This window comes from Lepisma saccharinum, chromosome 28 (genome assembly GCF_977018435.1).
Source record: "Lepisma saccharinum chromosome 28, izLepSacc3.1, whole genome shotgun sequence".
NCBI classification, from domain to species: domain Eukaryota; kingdom Metazoa; phylum Arthropoda; class Insecta; order Zygentoma; family Lepismatidae; genus Lepisma; species Lepisma saccharinum.
This window is the reverse complement of record NC_139256.1, coordinates 28,264,035-28,281,432: the sequence shown is the minus strand read 5'-3', so window position 1 is coordinate 28,281,432 and position 17,398 is coordinate 28,264,035.

Here is a 17,398-nt window from a genome sequence, read left to right as displayed (position 1 = left end):
TATGTAAACAAACTCAGGTCTGGAAATATCATGTAACTATTCGATATATTGTGGATAATTTTCCATGTGGTGGTTAATTGATTGATGGAGTTGGCACTGTATGCACAGTAAGGCTAATTGGGACTGGACCTACAGTTTAAAGTGGGATCCGAACCACTATGTGCCTCCACCGGGTATCGAACCCAGGACGCCTTGATTGCAAGAAGACGACGGTACCACTGCGCCATCGGGAAGGCCCGTTCCATCTGGGGGGGATGTATGTATTTGGTGCGTGTAATGCTAAATTTAGAGCTAAATAACCACAATGTGGGTCTTTATGAAGAAGTTTACAGTGTGAAGGAAATTTTTGGTGGTGTGAAGGAAATTTTTGGTGGTGTTAAGGGTATGATGGGGGTGTGTTCAGAATTTACTGGTAACTTTGCCAAATGTATATTCCAGGCCCGAATGTTGTAAAACTACAATTAAAGACTTTCTTAGGATGACAAATAAAATATCTTATTTTTACGCCTGTCTGGCTATGGCAGGCAACCAATAGAAAGAAATATGTAGTTACAGGTATCAATTGGTCGGATGAAATATCTACGTATAAAATATCACATTTCTCTATAGCTCGTTTTATCTCGTTCGATTATGTTTTCGATAATGAAACCGATCGACACACACACACACACACACACACACACACATATATATATATATATATACGTATATATATATATATATACGAGGGTTGGGGAGTAAGTCATGACAACCCAGTAACTATTCGACAATCTAAGGATGTATAAAATATGTGTTATACAACTGAAAGAGTATCCATTATGGATATTTTGTTGGTAGGAATCATGAAAGAAAATCCAAGCAACCCTGTGACATACACATGTATTAATGTACAAGTTACAAAAAACCTGTGTGACCCTGTGACATACACATGTTTGCATGTTACAAAAACTTATATAATATATCCTCTTTCAGTTGTATATAACAAATTTTTAATACATCCTTCGATTGTCGAATTATTACTGGGTTGTCATGACTTACTCCCCAACCCTTGTATATACAGGGTGATTCATATAAAACTGACACATTTCATTATCAAAGCATGTGAACAAGGATAAAGCTAGCAACAAGTTATTACATCTGAAATGTAGCATACATATGGGAATTTAATAACCTTTACACTACACGCTGAAACTGTCACCCCCCACTCCTCTGGACATAACATATCATGTTCCTGGCCTTTCGTTGGAATATGCTGTTGTCATTACTGACTCCAATTCATCCATGGTCGAAGGACGTGTAGCGTACAGTTTTCCATTGAGGTACCACCACATATAGATGATGTCTGGGGTGTCAAATCGGGTACTCTTCGTGGGCATAAATTCCAGAATATTATCCGGTCCTGATGAGCGTCACGGACTAATTTGATGTATGGCATAAGGTGTCAACCTGCTGAAAATAGCCTTTACGCAGCTCTGTGTCATTTATTTGATCAACAAACACCATGAGAATATGTAGCACGTACTGTATCCTTGCAAGGACTGAGCCGGTTTTAGCGACCAAATTCTGCACAGCTGCGTACTCTCTTAAAAATGTATGAATCTCCCAGATTTCCTGCGTCACACAGTGTGGTATTTTCGTAATCTAGCTGGACAAAAGTCAATTTTTGCATTTGTCTACATGTGTTAAATACTTGTTAATTTGCAAAGGAGTTGAACCATACTACATGAAACTAAGCTTTGTATTCCAAGAAATCACACTGAACAATAGAAAAAAGGGTCTCACTAGCCGACTACCCGAGTTCCGCCTGCCAAGTGCTGCAAGCGATCGCCTCATTCGTCTGAGTTTGCTCGATGAATACGGTCTGTTTCTGTGTGATAGTGGTGATTGTATAGTGTTCTTATTTGCTTTCGTGTTTCAACGTAAGGTTACATTTGTTGGTATATTATTATATGTTTAGTTTAAGCATGAGCACCATCAGAAAAAGTCACGTTTATTTCTGTATGAGAAAACGTATAAGTCAGTTTGGACTAGAGTTTTAGTACATTATATCGCATTATACAGATCTGTTATCCTAGTTTTCTGAAAGAGTTACTTCTTACCTACACAAATTATGTTAATTTGTTTGCAAATGTTTGCGACAATCACACACTTTTTTTTCTAATTACAGAATAAAAAAAGAAGGTAAAGTGCTCCCCTGTGCTTAGCACCACGCTATGAAGGCGTATAGGGGGTGTGGGAGTAACGCCCCACACTTTCTTGATCCGGTCGTGAGTGGGGGTGATGTGATCAGCATCACGCCCCTGACCGCCTTTACACCCCAGGGTATCCCCCAGGTACCCATGTCATTTGACGCTGGGTGGGCGCCGGGGCCGCTTCCACTGTTAGAAAAGTTCCCGGATTTGAACCGGCCGGGGATCGAACCCGGGACCTTTAGCATGGTAGTCAGACGCGTTACCGACTGAGCCACCGCGGCCACCTAATTACAGAATGATTACGCAAATTTCACGGCGGAATGTTTTCGACGTGTGATATACCTTTGGTGTGTGTGTGATATATATTTGTTGTACCTCTATATATTTGTACGACTATGTACGTTCCTGTTTCTATATATTCTCTTGAATACTTTTCGCTTCTTCTGTGCTTTGGTTTCATTGATATTCTTAACCGATTTAACGCCAATCATTGTCATATATGTTATTATTAGTGTGAGATATTTTCTTGAAATATCTTTTTTTGCTTTTGTGTTTCATCTACAACATTTTACAGCATATATAACTTACATATTGAATGCTAAATATTTTTTTCCAGCTAGATTACGAAAATACCACACTGTGCGTCATGTGAAACTAACTTGAAGAATTACGAGGCTTTCTTATTTCAATAGAACGGCAAAGAAATGTGTTAGTTTTATATGAATACGTACATGCATATATATATATATATATATATATAATTATTGATGGAGTGTAAGGGATGACATTTCGAAAAGGCATCCAAAAGTAACCTCAGTTCCATGTAGTACATTCCGGTAACTGCAATGATGCAGGACAACGAGGTTCTGCCGTCTAGACCTACAGCTGTATAATTTTGTCTATGGTTGTGTGTTGTCCTGTGTTTGTCCTTATATGTTCTGAGCGCTCTTTTAGAGCTACAGCTTTCAATTAGGCAAGGAGATTTTAGTCCGCAGAAATAAATGTTGATTTTAGTTAGGATAAGGGACTGGACCCTGTACAATGATATGGATGCAAAATAGCCTAAGTGCTGACGCACCCAACAGTTCAATCAATAAATTATTCAGATGATTTTATATACTCCGTCCCGCTTATCTCAAGAGCAGCCATGTCAAACTTAATTCATAAGTCGGGCTGCATAACGATAACGTTAAAACTCTCCGGACATCTCGAACACCAACCCCTTGAAGTCTAAAATTAAGAGGATCGCCCCCCCCCCCCGCTACTCTGCTACTGTGTTTCGTGACAATAAAATGCTTTTGAATGAGTTCACTTTTTTCAAAGCACAAAATTTGCACGGTTTTTACTATGCACTCCTTCACAAATTCACCTTCGGTGAAGCACTTTGAATGTTTAGCCAACAGTTCTGTCACTACATAGCTAGCTTTCACCACTCCTTCACTGTCTTTATGTACGTTCGTGAACACATTTTGTTGTTTAGTGATACCCAATTTTAAGTCTATTAACTTCTATTCTCGTAGCTACTTTACCCTGAAACTGGTCGTATTTAGAAACATGAGGATCTTAGTGTCGCCTTATTATACTCCTTTGGCACACTTACATTTTGACCACAAATTAAGCATGTGATCTTTCCACGCACTTCACAACAGAAATGAGCAATCTATTTCACTTGAAAATTCTGCATTCTTCTTCAATAGTTATTTTCTTACTACCGCAAGTCTTAGGCAACGACATGGTTGTCTGAAACTTTAACAGAAACTGACTTTCGTTTGAGACGAACCCTTCCCAATCAAGAAACTGACTCATTGGCGACAGAAAGTATGCATGCTTCCCTCCCCCAGGCAGCAAGATATTTTTGTACTTCATAAGCAACCTGTCAATCAACTTGCTTAATCGACGCCACAGCTACCCCTGCATGGAATGCACGAATGTACGCAGGTAGGGAAAATAGGTCAATGTGGTGAAGGTCGGATGAGTCGAGGCTTGTTTCATGAGAAAAGGAAAAGCGTGATAACTACAAATATACAAATAGTTCTGCATGTATGTAATTTTCATGGGGCCAGGGCGGGCCGCGAGTTTGACATGGCTGCTCTAGAGCAAGCGAACGAGAACAAGTCTCTGAGCAAGTAGTGACGCGAGACGGCTCCACCAATGAACACGTGAGAGTGAACGGGATTGTGTGGAGGGGAAAGCGACTGCAATTACCAGCCGTCCCAGCAGCGTGTACTGCCTCGCTCTAACCACTCGATTTCCTCCCTTCTCTGCCGCTATGCGCGGCCTTGCTCCAGAGACAACCGAGACAGGGTATAGATTCGAGAACAGCATTTTCTTATACGGACAGACTTACAATAAACAACTTGTTGGTTTATTTCAAGTTCATTTCTTGCTCAGATGACTAATGGAGAACAAGGAGAAGGTTTATTCAATACAATCTAACACTATACACAAGTTCTTCAAGAATTTTAAAGCACTGTGAAATATTGATTTCTGTGTCTTTCGACAGTGTCTGGTTAGTAAGTCATGAAGCGTATCGTTGTTGGAAGTGATATTCACTCCAACGTGTTTGAGAAGCGAAAAAACAAGGATGTTAAAAGGAACAATCTTCTCCCTCTGTATTCTTCTGAAATTTTATCATCTGTAGATAATAATTTCCGGTGTTCCGAAAAGGTAAATATAGGACTTCCGTTTTTTAACAATGGTACTTGGGAGTCCAGGACGTGTGATGAGAGAATTATCCATCTCCAGTTGCTTAGTCGGAAATTGAGACGCGGACGATTACATTATCTTTCCAGACTTTTATAAACTTGTTCCATACATCTTACTTTGATTCTTGTGCACGTATCTAGCGTTACAAGGAAGTTGGACAGGAATGTGTGACTACAGTAAATGCGATTCGATTTGTTCCACAAAATATGCAATGAAATTGGATTTTTCACATTATTCTAGAGTGAGCGTCAAATCTCCTGCATATGGCGATAGCCAATAGCAGTGCACTGCAGCGGTGTCATGTCGAAATCTCACACGGAAAAGAGACAGCGTGGTTGAGCGAAACGGCTTGTCACGGAACTAGGCAACGCCGCACGTCTGTGATTCGCTGGTGCTGTTCAGCCGGTCAAGGCCATATGCAGGAGATTTCACGCGCATTCTAATATTGAGCAAATTTTTACTTAAGAAAATTGCCAACACGACATCTCCGATAATACCAAAACTTCAATTGTTAGACTCTTTGGTGCTCAACAGACGTACAGCAAAATATAAATCCACATTACCTATACTATATTATGCTTATAAGGACATTAATAAATTTCAAGCTATTATTCGATTACCTAATGCATCATGCTTCATGACAGACTACTTTAATATGATATTTCCCATGAGGATTCATTTTCCTGCCTACCCAAGTAGAGTTTTCAGGAAAACAATCCCTACAATTTCAAATAATATATATCAAGACTACATACATTCAAAATTACAATGTGAATATCACATATATACAGATGCTTCAAAATCAACGTCTGGAAAAACAGGAGCAGCATTTTACTGTGATAATTCTGCAGAATTCAAAATTTTTCCTTTGCCATCGTATCTGTACATTTACACTGCAGAAGCTTTTGCAATACGACAGGCATTGCTTTATGTACAAAAGAAGAAGTTAAATTCAGTTCTAATTGCAACCGATTCAGCCTCTGTGCTAAATTCTTTACAGTTTGCATCATGGTCATGTCATACGGAATGGTACATTGTTAACATAAGAATACTCACACTGAAATTAACGAGATTGGGATATGATATCAACTTTATTTGGGCACCTGGACATTCTTTAATAGAAGGGAACAATATAGCAGATACTTTGGTAAAATATGCAGCGAATCAAACAATCCAACGGCCGCTTTCAAGAAAGATTCCATCCGTAGTTTTGGAATCACACACTAAAAATACTATTTACTGACTGGCAAGGCTTGTGGACAAGTACTGGCACTCAATGCGGTAAGGCCTACTATTCTATACAAGAAAGAATTCCAAAGGAATGTTGGTTTAAACAGATTCAACTCTCCCGGAGTTCCCTCACAACTATAATGCGCTGCAGGTTAAATCACACTATCGCCGCAGCTCATCTGTACAAGAAGAATTTAGTGACTTCACCAGTTTGTTTGTGCAATGAATATACTGCAACTCCAAACCACATTATATTTCAATGCAAACTTTATGAATCTTACAGAGAACCTTTTTTACAGGAATTGTACAGGAGTGGACATCAAGCGCCACTGACGCTGCCTTGTTTACTGACTTCACCTTCATCCTCGGTAATCTATATTCTTACAAAATATCTTAATAAGTCTAATATAATTCTGTAAAAGTGTAATGAAATTTGGAAACAATTTATTATGAAAGGAATAATTGTGAGTAAATATTATGTGCATACATGTATATAATACCAATTGATAAATTTTTAACTGGTGCATGGATTTTGTCCACAACCAATAAATATTTTATAAAAAATAATAATGAAATTATGCATTAAAACTAATATATCGCCGGCTGAATGCTCTTTGGTCCTATCCCCACTTTTTGTCGAAGATTATTTGTTGATGTTATCGTGTTCTATACATGTCAATGCGTCACGTTCGGACGTGACGTATCTCGTTGTCAGGTGACGAGGATTTTTCAACAATAATAAAATGTTTGTGCAAATATTCCAAATCCACATAAATCAAACTTTAACCAGCTCTCCTGAGAATTTCATGCAGATGGACATACGACAAAATAGTATTCAGCCAGAGCGATATGTGTAGCGTTGTATTTTCATATATTTTTGAAATACAATTTGTATGTACATGATTATATATCTTTATCATGTGAGTTCTGACCCTTTGTCATAAGTTGCCTAATTTATATGATGCAGTGAACTTTGTTAATACAAGCGTAACACCATTTACCAGCATATTAAGTCTATCGACTAGACAGTTCTCGAATTTATGTCAGAAAACTTTACGTTAGGCCTATTTTATACTTTTTACCTAAATTACTGCCAAACGTGTTGTCGTGGATGACGCTGAGTATGTAAATGGACTATACAGTTTTTATGACCTTTGGAATTGAAAATATGTTTGTAGTAAAGATTGTGTTTTGTCTTTTATACATGGAGTTCGTTGTAAAATGTTTAGTGGCAATTTGGTGTCAAATAAATAATGTTGGATTATGCGGTGCATATCTTTTGAAGACAACTCGATAACTTAAGTGAAATCTGCGTGTGTTCGAATACACAACACCTGTAGATTCATATTTAGATATTATATCTGAAACATTTAGCCACTTCTTTTATGAACAATTTTATGTGAGTGTAAATAATCTTCGAAGAAGTGTTTTCTTGTTACGAGCGCATACATTGCTCTCATCACCATGAAAACGTTCTGGTAACAAGAGAACACTTGTTCGAATCATGTCGCCAGGAGAGCTATAATTCCTACTTACAAATAATCTGTTGTTTCTTTTATAGTTTAATTTTACATGTTTACAATACTTACTAAAATGATTGTTTTCCTTTTCTTCCAGGTAAGAGACGCTGTTCAACATTAGAAATAGTATGAAGAATGTTTGCTGCTCCAAAACTTTCTCCAAGATAGGATATGTACGTATTAATTCTCAATTTATAGTTCCTTTACGGAGTCTCTGAATGTGTTAAGCGCTGCATGAATATATCAATCAATATAGAGGGTCATCATAGAAAAAGCTGTCCGATAACACATACTGAAATAACATGCAAATTAGAGTAGCAAAACTAGGAATTTTACTCGAATGTACACAATGTGTAGACGTTAGGCTCAACCTGTTGAATGTTCCTGGCGACTCTGGTGATCAGCTAGGTCAGTTACGGATATTCTTCCGACGTTTCCATCCATGTCAATCTTATCTTTTTATCTGTGTATTCTTCTCTCTTTCTTTTACATCCGATATATTTCTTAAGAAGAAGATGCCTAACACAAGAAGATGAAGAGGGGGAGATACAGGAATGTATCTTTCTCTCTCTCTCTCCTCCATGTTATCTCTCTTTCTCTTCTTTTGCATTTCCTTTCTCTCACTTAGACATGGGATGGAAGGCAAATATTTACACGTTCGCTTGTTTAATGTAATAAACGGTACTATATTTAATAATGGAGTCAATATTATAATATAAGTTTCAGTCGTGGTTTCAATAATTAACATTTAATACTTATTTTGATGAAAACTTCGATCTTAAAGCCGTGTTTACACCGGGGTTGCTAACACATGTTAACAACAAATATTGGTAACATTTCGAAAGACGCTTGTGAATTTGTTATCAACATCTTGTGTTAGAAACAGATTTCCCGTGTTGGCAACATAAACTTTGTTATCCACAAGAGGTCGGTAAAGATCGAACAATATTAGTAACATTTGTAACCAACACATGCCATCACGCCAGTGACAGGCAGCCAGACAGTGCGAGAGCATAGTTTCGTGCGAGGTGTGTTTTGTTTTGTAATTTATTTATCGTGGAAAATCTTTTGAGTGAGATGGAGTAATCAATGGATCAAGTGCTGATTTTTTCCCAGAGAAGCCTGCCTGTCCTTTGGCACCAAACTTATCTACCATTTTTAAGACAAAAACGAACAGGTCACTTCCGCTATAATTAGCTCTTTCTCGCACTGAAGGTCTCACCCAGAATCTTCTTGGTCTTCTCTCTTGCACCAAAATTACACATAATGCCCCAGAGAGTACAGCTTCCTCCACAGACGGCATATTGCAGCCAACCGTGGTCATGCAGCGAAAATGCTTACAAAAGTTATTAACAAAAATAAAGTCAAACGAGTGTTCTGGTTATCAACATTTGTTGACAACATCTGTTGTTAACCGTGTTGGTAACAAAAAATTGATAACATTTATAAATAACATGAAATAATTATGATACAAAAAAATTAGGACAATTACGGCGTTGCGGATATTAACGGTGAACTCTCAAAAGATAAGTTGCGGGAATCAGCAATTTTCCAAACGTCTGTCTTATTCTAAAGCTTGTGTACTGTCCTATTCCAAACCAAATTTCAGAGTATTAGAGGCGACGTAATCTGTCAGACGTTGCATGAGGTCCTAGTGTTCAGTGTATATGATACAACAATAAAAGAAGTGGTCCTCCCAGATGGCGCAGTGGTAGCGTCGTTGCCTTGTAATCAAAGCGTCCCGGGTGGAGGCAAATATTGGTTAGGATCCCACTGTAGATCCAGTCCTGTGCATAAAGTGGACTTAAAACACCAAATCAATTAACCAGTCAATCAACAACAATTAAAGAAAAGTCGTCCTTGTCGAGATATCCCCATACAAATATCTGCAACGCTTCAATTGCCAATTTCAGAATATAGAACGAGGTACAACATACATCAGTGTCTAGAAATGTATGGTCTATTAGAAAAATAGTGCCATTTCATGACTATTCTAGATAAGGAATTACCTGCTTACTGTTCATGGACCAAAATAGTCCTGTCACGTAAATAAAATCTCCGAAGAAGCAAGCAGAAACAAGAATCCAATGGTACAAAAATCCACTCCATTCACATCACGAACGAAAAATCTCGTTGTGGAATTTCAGAAAAGTTAGCGGTTGAAAAGCATGTAGGCAGCCACAGCTATTTCTGAAGTTGAACAAGCATTAAAGCGACCATACCCTTCACTGGTGGATTAACGTCACAATTTTTAACGCCTAATCCGTCCAGGCTTCCCATTCAAGCGTCCATAGTTTGATAACCGGAAGGACGCTCCTTTTGTGTCGGAGCTTAAGAGCGAGTCGCTCTAGCGTTTTCTCCAGTGATGGCGGGATCAAATCTAGGCTGGATGTATGGACTCCATGGGCTGATGTGACAGGAACACTGAGCTTTACGACCACTCCTCGCATAAGAGGATCCATAAAGGCAACCTCTGAGCGAGCTCCGTGGGGTAATTTTAACCGGAAAGTTTTCCGGTTTTACTTGCAGAGGTTCACCGGAATGCATTGTGCATTAAAACCTGATGATTCGCTCGCGAGAGTTTATTAGTCCGCCTCTGGCAAATTCCATTCAAGGTAAACAACTCTTTGCATGAATAAAAAAAAGCAAATCACATCAAATACTTCTAATACCTGTGGAAAAATTCCTAAAACTTTTCTTTTAATATTAAGCTGAGGCTCTGTTCAGACTGGATAACTCAGTCGCTCCATCGTGCGGTGAAGTTGTGAAACATTTTATGCGCATGCGCTGTACGCAATAACCACGTCGCGTACCTGTGAGAAAACGGTAGCCAATGACTAAAGTGAATGCTTCACTTTCTTAATGTATGTTTCAGCGTTATTTGACTTAAATTTCAGTAAGAGCGCCTATGTTAGTGTGCAATTAAATGTATTTTTACCTTGAGACTAAACCCCTGGGGGTATCATATCTTTTAAGAGCTACCAAGCTGTTTTCATTAGGTGACTCGTTATCAGTTCATCGATTCTCATCGCCATTGTTTCTGATTTTCAAGATTGTCTCCAAATGACGACATTTGGTCAACCAATAACCGTTCAATATATGTAGTTGATTCACGTGTATGCAAACGCCCTTCCGCTTGAAGAAAATCTGAGCATAAACAGCCATAAGTTAAGCTGTAAGTCCAATTAAACTTTGTTGTTTGTTTGCTCAAGCTGATGTTCCACCTCGTGCCAACGCTTCTCATTGATTGGTGTGAACGGGGCCTAAGAATTGAGATAAAATATATGACTAAGTTAAAACACTTTGCACGCCTGTACAGGACATGCAAATAGGCTTCTTAAAGTTGTATACTGTTAATAACGATATTTCAAAAATATTATCTGATTATGAGATATAGTGTGCCAGAATTTAACACGTTATAGCCGTGTTTATAGCAAAATTGCAATATATTCCATGATGCCATTGACATTTTAAATATGGCTTAAGCCGACCTTTGTGGCGTAGTAGTTTGCACATTGCAATAGTAAGGATCCATTGTTTGAATCTCGTACTGGGCATAGGTGCTTCTTTCTGAGTGCCCCTTTATCAGTTTCATTTAATCATCCTCATCGTCGCGACTATCCAATAGTAGTAAAAAGCGACGCTAAATAACAAAAATTCATATTTGTATTGCAAAATATTATTGAATCGGCAAATCGAATAAACTAATGCTTCAAATTTGTTGTAATGCGATATTATTATTTTAATTTTTGACAAGGCGAAGAACTGCAAATCGAACAGCATGGAGGTTTCAAGAAAAGTCTGGCCCTTGGGCTGAAAACACGGACGGAACGTGATGGAGTGGTTAGCACAGCGCGCTTCAACGCCAGGGACCATGGTTCGAATCCCGGTCTAATCAGGGTTGTTCTTTGTAAGTGTCCCTTCATCAATTTCATCACATCATCACTCGTCCTCATCTTTGCGATTAGCCAAACGTTGCAGAAAAGCTAAGTAAAATACACCAAACCAATCCGATCAACGTTCACGGAAAACATTCCGGTAATTTTGGCAAATATTACTTTTGTGATTGAGTGATTCTTGAGTCCACTTTATGCACAGAAAGGCTAATTGGGACTAGACCTACAGTTTAAACTGGGTTTTGTTTGATTGATTGATTTGGTGTTTTAAGTCTACTTTATGCACAGTATGGCTAATTGGGACTAGACCTACAGTTTAAAGTGGGATCCGAACCACTATGTTCCTCCACCGGGTATCGAACCCGGGATTCCTTGATTACAAGGCGGCGACGCTACCGCTGCGCCATCGGGGAGGCAGTTTAAAGTGGGATCCGAACCACTGTACCATGTGCCTCCATAGGGCATCGAACCCGGGACCCCTTCGTTACAAGGTGCCGACGTCACCATATGGGCATCGGGAAGCTCTTCTTACACTTTAAAACGGTCTTGTTAATATTCGTGATTACTAGGTCTCGGATGTTGAAGACCTATAAATTGCCAAAAAACACCTATAAAAGGACCTAAAAATATAAAAAAAAGGACCTAAAAATATCAAAAAAAGGACTTAAAAATATCAAAAAAGGACCTAAAAATATCAAAAAAAGGACTTAAAAATATCAAAAAAGGACCTAAAAATATCAAAAAAAGGACTTAAAAATATCAAAAAAGGACCTAAAAATATCAAAAAAAGGACTTAAAAATATCAAAAAAGGACCTAAAAATATCAAAAAAAGGACCTAAAAATATCAAAAAAGGACCTAAAAATATCAAAAAAAGGACCTAAAAATATCAAAAAAAGGACCTAAAAACGGAAAAAAACGACGTATAAATGTGATCCAAATTAATTAATAATTTCAGTTTTAATTATATTTTTAATGATTAAAAAAAATACAAAATTATGGTGGTATGGAACACGGTACGAAAACACTATATGAATGAAATGCATCTTCTTTCAGACATTATATATTTTTAGATTAACATAATTTGAAAAATCATATTTGGCATAACCACACTAGGGTTACAGAAATAGGACTTCGGAAACCTTACCTCAGTTGGTTTGGTTTGAGGAAGGCTAATCGGGACTGGACCTACAGTTTAAAGTGGGATCCGAACCACTTGTGCCTCCACCAGGTATCGAACCCGGGACCCCTTGATTACAAGGCGACGACGCTACCACTGCTCCAGGGGGGAGGCCCTATTACCTCAGTTGGCATTGCAGTATATCACAAAAGTCATCTCCAGCGCGACCTTCCAGACAAGTTACGGTTAAAGGACCTTGTACCTTACCTGCCTTCAGTCGTCCAAAAAATGTTTTTCTCTCGTTTCAGGGATGGTTCATATATATATATATATATATATTAAATTTTTTTAGTACAGAAAGGATGTTTAAAAGGTGATGAACTGATGATGATGATTCGAATTGAGAATGGGCAGTAAAAACGTAGTCGAAAGAAGGTGAAGTTACAAAGAAAGCCGTTAAGACCTAAAAAATGGCTAAAAAGAACCAATAAGCCAAAAACGCCGAAAAAGACAAAAAAGGACAAATAAAACCCACCTTTTTCTGGCCTACAATGACCCAAAATGAACATATATTATGTTGGGCTTCGTCTTCGGACACTAGGAAAAAAAGGATTTTTCCTCATCTTCCAAGCCTTAGTGATTACCCTATGGACGTAGATTAAAAAACAGAAATAATATTTTCTTCATAGCTTTCCATTTGTTATTGTTACACCTCAACACAAAATGTATAAACAACTCTTGTAGATTAATACCTTGGAACGAACATAGATGGAAGAGTCGCTTTGTGTTTAATCGCAACGAAACGCTTTAGAAACGAGATAGGCATTGAGCATTATTATTCTAGAAATTGAGAGCTCCAGAGAGAGAGAGTAAACGGTAGGGATTTTTCCACACTTAATTTCTCTCATTTGATTCCCAAAGTGTCGCGTCAACGGATAATGTTTGGTGTCAGCACTGGATCTCTCTCTGTCTCGCACTTCGTCCGCCAGGTGCATTATCATGGCAGTCACGCTGCATTTAATGCTATTCCGAGAGCGTCCCTCGACTGACACATCCGCATTAAGGCGGGAGGATTAGGCGGTGGCTGAATGCTGGACCCCACGGCGGAGATCCGCGATTTTTTTTTCCATCCGCAGTTTTCCAACAAATACTAAAAAATTGAAGCGCGTGTTCAAAGTAAACTTGTCATCCCATGGATATGGGATGCGCCAAATGATATCACAATCTGGTTATCGGATGACTTGATGGGATATCGAACGTCCTCAGTTGATAACATGAAACGTGTATAAATGCTAGGAGTAAATGTTGGAAACTATCATGTTAAGTGTTGTAACACTGTAATTACACTTGGAATGTATCAGGATTTTGATGAAAGTATAGCGAAATTTCCACTATGTGGAAATTCTGTCGAACTCATTTGAACCTTGGTCTGAGAGAATATCTTCACTTCAGTCTCTAGCATTAACGCTCTAAGAGATTGGAATTCTCTCCAAGCTTTTATATAGAGAGAATGCAACTGATGTTAGTTGTCGAGACTTTCTCGGATCTCACCTGCTCAATAACTCGTCTGAAGATGAGAGTGAAGGTCGTTCTTCAAATTAGAGACGTTAGTAAAAGTCACCTGGTCGGAGACTGAAGATAATAGTAACGTTAGCTCTCGTAAGCTGGAGATTTCCTTGGAATTCACCTGGCCAGTAGCCCGAAAGAACTTCTTCACTTCGACTGAAGATGAGAGCGACATTAGCTCTCGTAAGCTTAAGATTTCCTTGGAACTCACCTGGTCAGTAACCCGAAAGAACTTCTTCACTTCGACTGAAGATGAGAGCGATATTAGCTTTCGTAACCTTGAGATTTCGTAGATTGATGGATTGATTTGGGTTTATTTTACTTTTAATTTCTGGCTAATCGCGAAGATGAGGATGAGTGATGAAGTGATGATGAAGGGAGACTCACAAGGAACGCCCATGCCCGTGGTGAGATTCGAACCAAGGTTTCCTGGCGTCGTAGCGCTCAGTGCTAAGCACTCCGCCTCGGAGGCAAGCGACTGATGTTAGGTCTCGAAAGTTTTAAACCTATTCATAACTCACCTGCTTAGTAACCCAATACAATTTGTATTCATATCCACGACTTACCTTTGCAAATTATCTCTAGAGGAACTGCGTTGTCAGAGACCATATATCCTATACATTAATTGGAAAATTTCACAAATATTCGAGGAAATATTTTAGTCGTGAAATATGCAATGCTTATCCTAGAATATCTTATGGAATTAGTAACCATACTGTTGATCTGTTAGTAAAGGGTGCGGCACTTAAAACCAGCCCGTCCCTTCATAAGATATCATTAGATGAACAATTTGAATTATTAAGTGAAATTAAAACAAAATCAAACAAAAGCAATACACCAAATGAAATTTAATGTTGTGTGTTAAAATATGGGCCGCATAACGCGTTGTGCGGAAATGGCACACCAAACACCAATCTTTTCGTCATGCAATGGCTGCTCGTGGATTACGTGTGGATTCTGTGACGACCAATAGCGATTGTTTTGGGAATTTACGTATCCCGACAGGTGAAACCACGCCTCGTCACTCATGATGAGCATCAATGGATCCAAAACACCACTGGCAACATTCGTCAATAGCCATGAATAAAAATTCACCCTCTTCCCCGGGTCAAGCTCCCTCAATTGTTGCACTACACTTATCCGGTAAGGTTTTAACTTCAGCGCCCTTAACACACGTCTACAACTTCGCTCACTAGCTGGAACCTGTTGACTTAATTTCCTCGTTGATTTACGAGGACTTCTCGCCATTCTGTTCTGCACCTGCCTCCGTAATTCAGGTGTGCAGACAGATGGTCGTCTGTCCCTGGGAGCATTTGCAACAGATCCTGTACGCCTCCATTTCCCAATCAAATCCTGTATTGTGCGTTTTGCTGGGACAGGACGTCCTGGAAATTTCTCCTGAAACAACTTCCTTGTTTGCACAAAGGATCCGGTGCGCACAAAAGCTTCAACAATTGCAACACGCTCAGGAATCAAATACGGCTTTATCACGGCTTCACCCAACAAGGCCTGATTCTCAACTGCTTTCACTCGACCACGGGTTCACAAGCCACCTGTTGGTGAGAAACAGAATTAGTAACTCATGCAATGCCATCTTCTGTTGACATGTTCATTTAGATGTTTTACATGTTCATTAGCAAAGCAATTACAGCGGGCTGGTTTTACGTGCCGCACCCTGTACATGGAATCAGCTTGAACCTTTCTCGTCCAGGAGGTTCTGTTATGTATCCAACGCGGTGGGTAGCGATTTCACAAACCGTGAACATTCGATTCACAAGATTCCCTCTGTCACGTTCCACTCAGCAAATTATCTGAAACGGAACTTGAAGTTGGTATCATATATCCGAAAAGGAGAGCGAACTGATAGAGAGAAACAGCATCCAGTATGGATCTTTTCTCCCTCCCCTTCCCCGTGCGTGTGATAGAGAAGCGTCCTTCGCGTAGGCCGTAGCTTTTGTCCTTGCGAAGTTGGTTAATGTCCTGTTGTCTTCGTCGTCTCTTGTACGTCAGTCGGGCATTGTCCTGCCTTCACTTTCAACATGACGGAACCGCTGTTAGTTTCGTCGACTGAGCGGAGGACCGATGATATTCAGCAGCAAGTGATTCACTTAGAGACGTCGCTCATCTGTCTTGACGTTAAAGAGAAGAGTCATTTTCTCTGATTTGTACCGCAGACGATGAATATACTACGTTGGGGACGACTGCTTAAATCGTAACGAACCATCAGCTGCTTCAATACATTCCCTGGTGTTTCTACTTCAGCAACATTAACCCAGAACAATCATAACGTCCATTTTAGTTTCTCCTGAGATGTGAAAATATTTAGATTGCTGGTTTTCTATTGTCTTGCCCACGCAGACAGAATACTCTGTCAATCGGGACTTTTTATTAGAGTGCTTAGCACTGCGCGCTAGCCAGGGGGCTCGGGTTCGAATCCCAGTCTGGGCATGGGTGTTCTTTGTGAGTGTCCCTTCATAAATTTCATATCATCACTCTACTTCCTTTTCGCGATTAGCCAAAAAGTGGCATAAAAGGGAAGTAAAATAGACCAAACCAATCAATCAAGTATCTAAATATTATCATTATGTAGAGTACTTTTTGAACTATCAATTGGTTAGAGCAGATAGGACACTCAAGATTATATCTGAAGGGCTCCCAATGGAGTAACTATAAAGTCTTATAATCAAGATGACCTGGGTTCGATACCCGATGGAGGATCCCACTTTAAACTGTAGGTCCAGTCCTGATTAGCTTTCTTGTACATGAAATAAAGCTTTTGGTAAGTTAATTCTGAGACTTGTCTCCCATGAAATATTTTGAAATATTGAGTGTGACTTTAACACACTAGGTTTCCTCCTATATCTAGCTTTGTAGTCTGAGTATTAAAGCTACTTACTCTGAGAGATTAGACATAATTTGAGATAAATATATGAGGCATTGCTAAGAAAGAAGCGGTGATAAATACTTTTGTGTGGATCCAGACATGTTGATGTTTGCTGCAAGCACAACGGTTTTTTGTTTTGAGGAATCAATCCTTCACAAAATCAAGTTCAGAATAGTTCTTTCGAATTTGAAATTGTAACACTTTTTCTGCCAAGGTATACTTTAACCATAGAGAATTCGTCTTTAGTCCGCCGGAACCACCATTTGGCGACTGCCGCCATCTTGC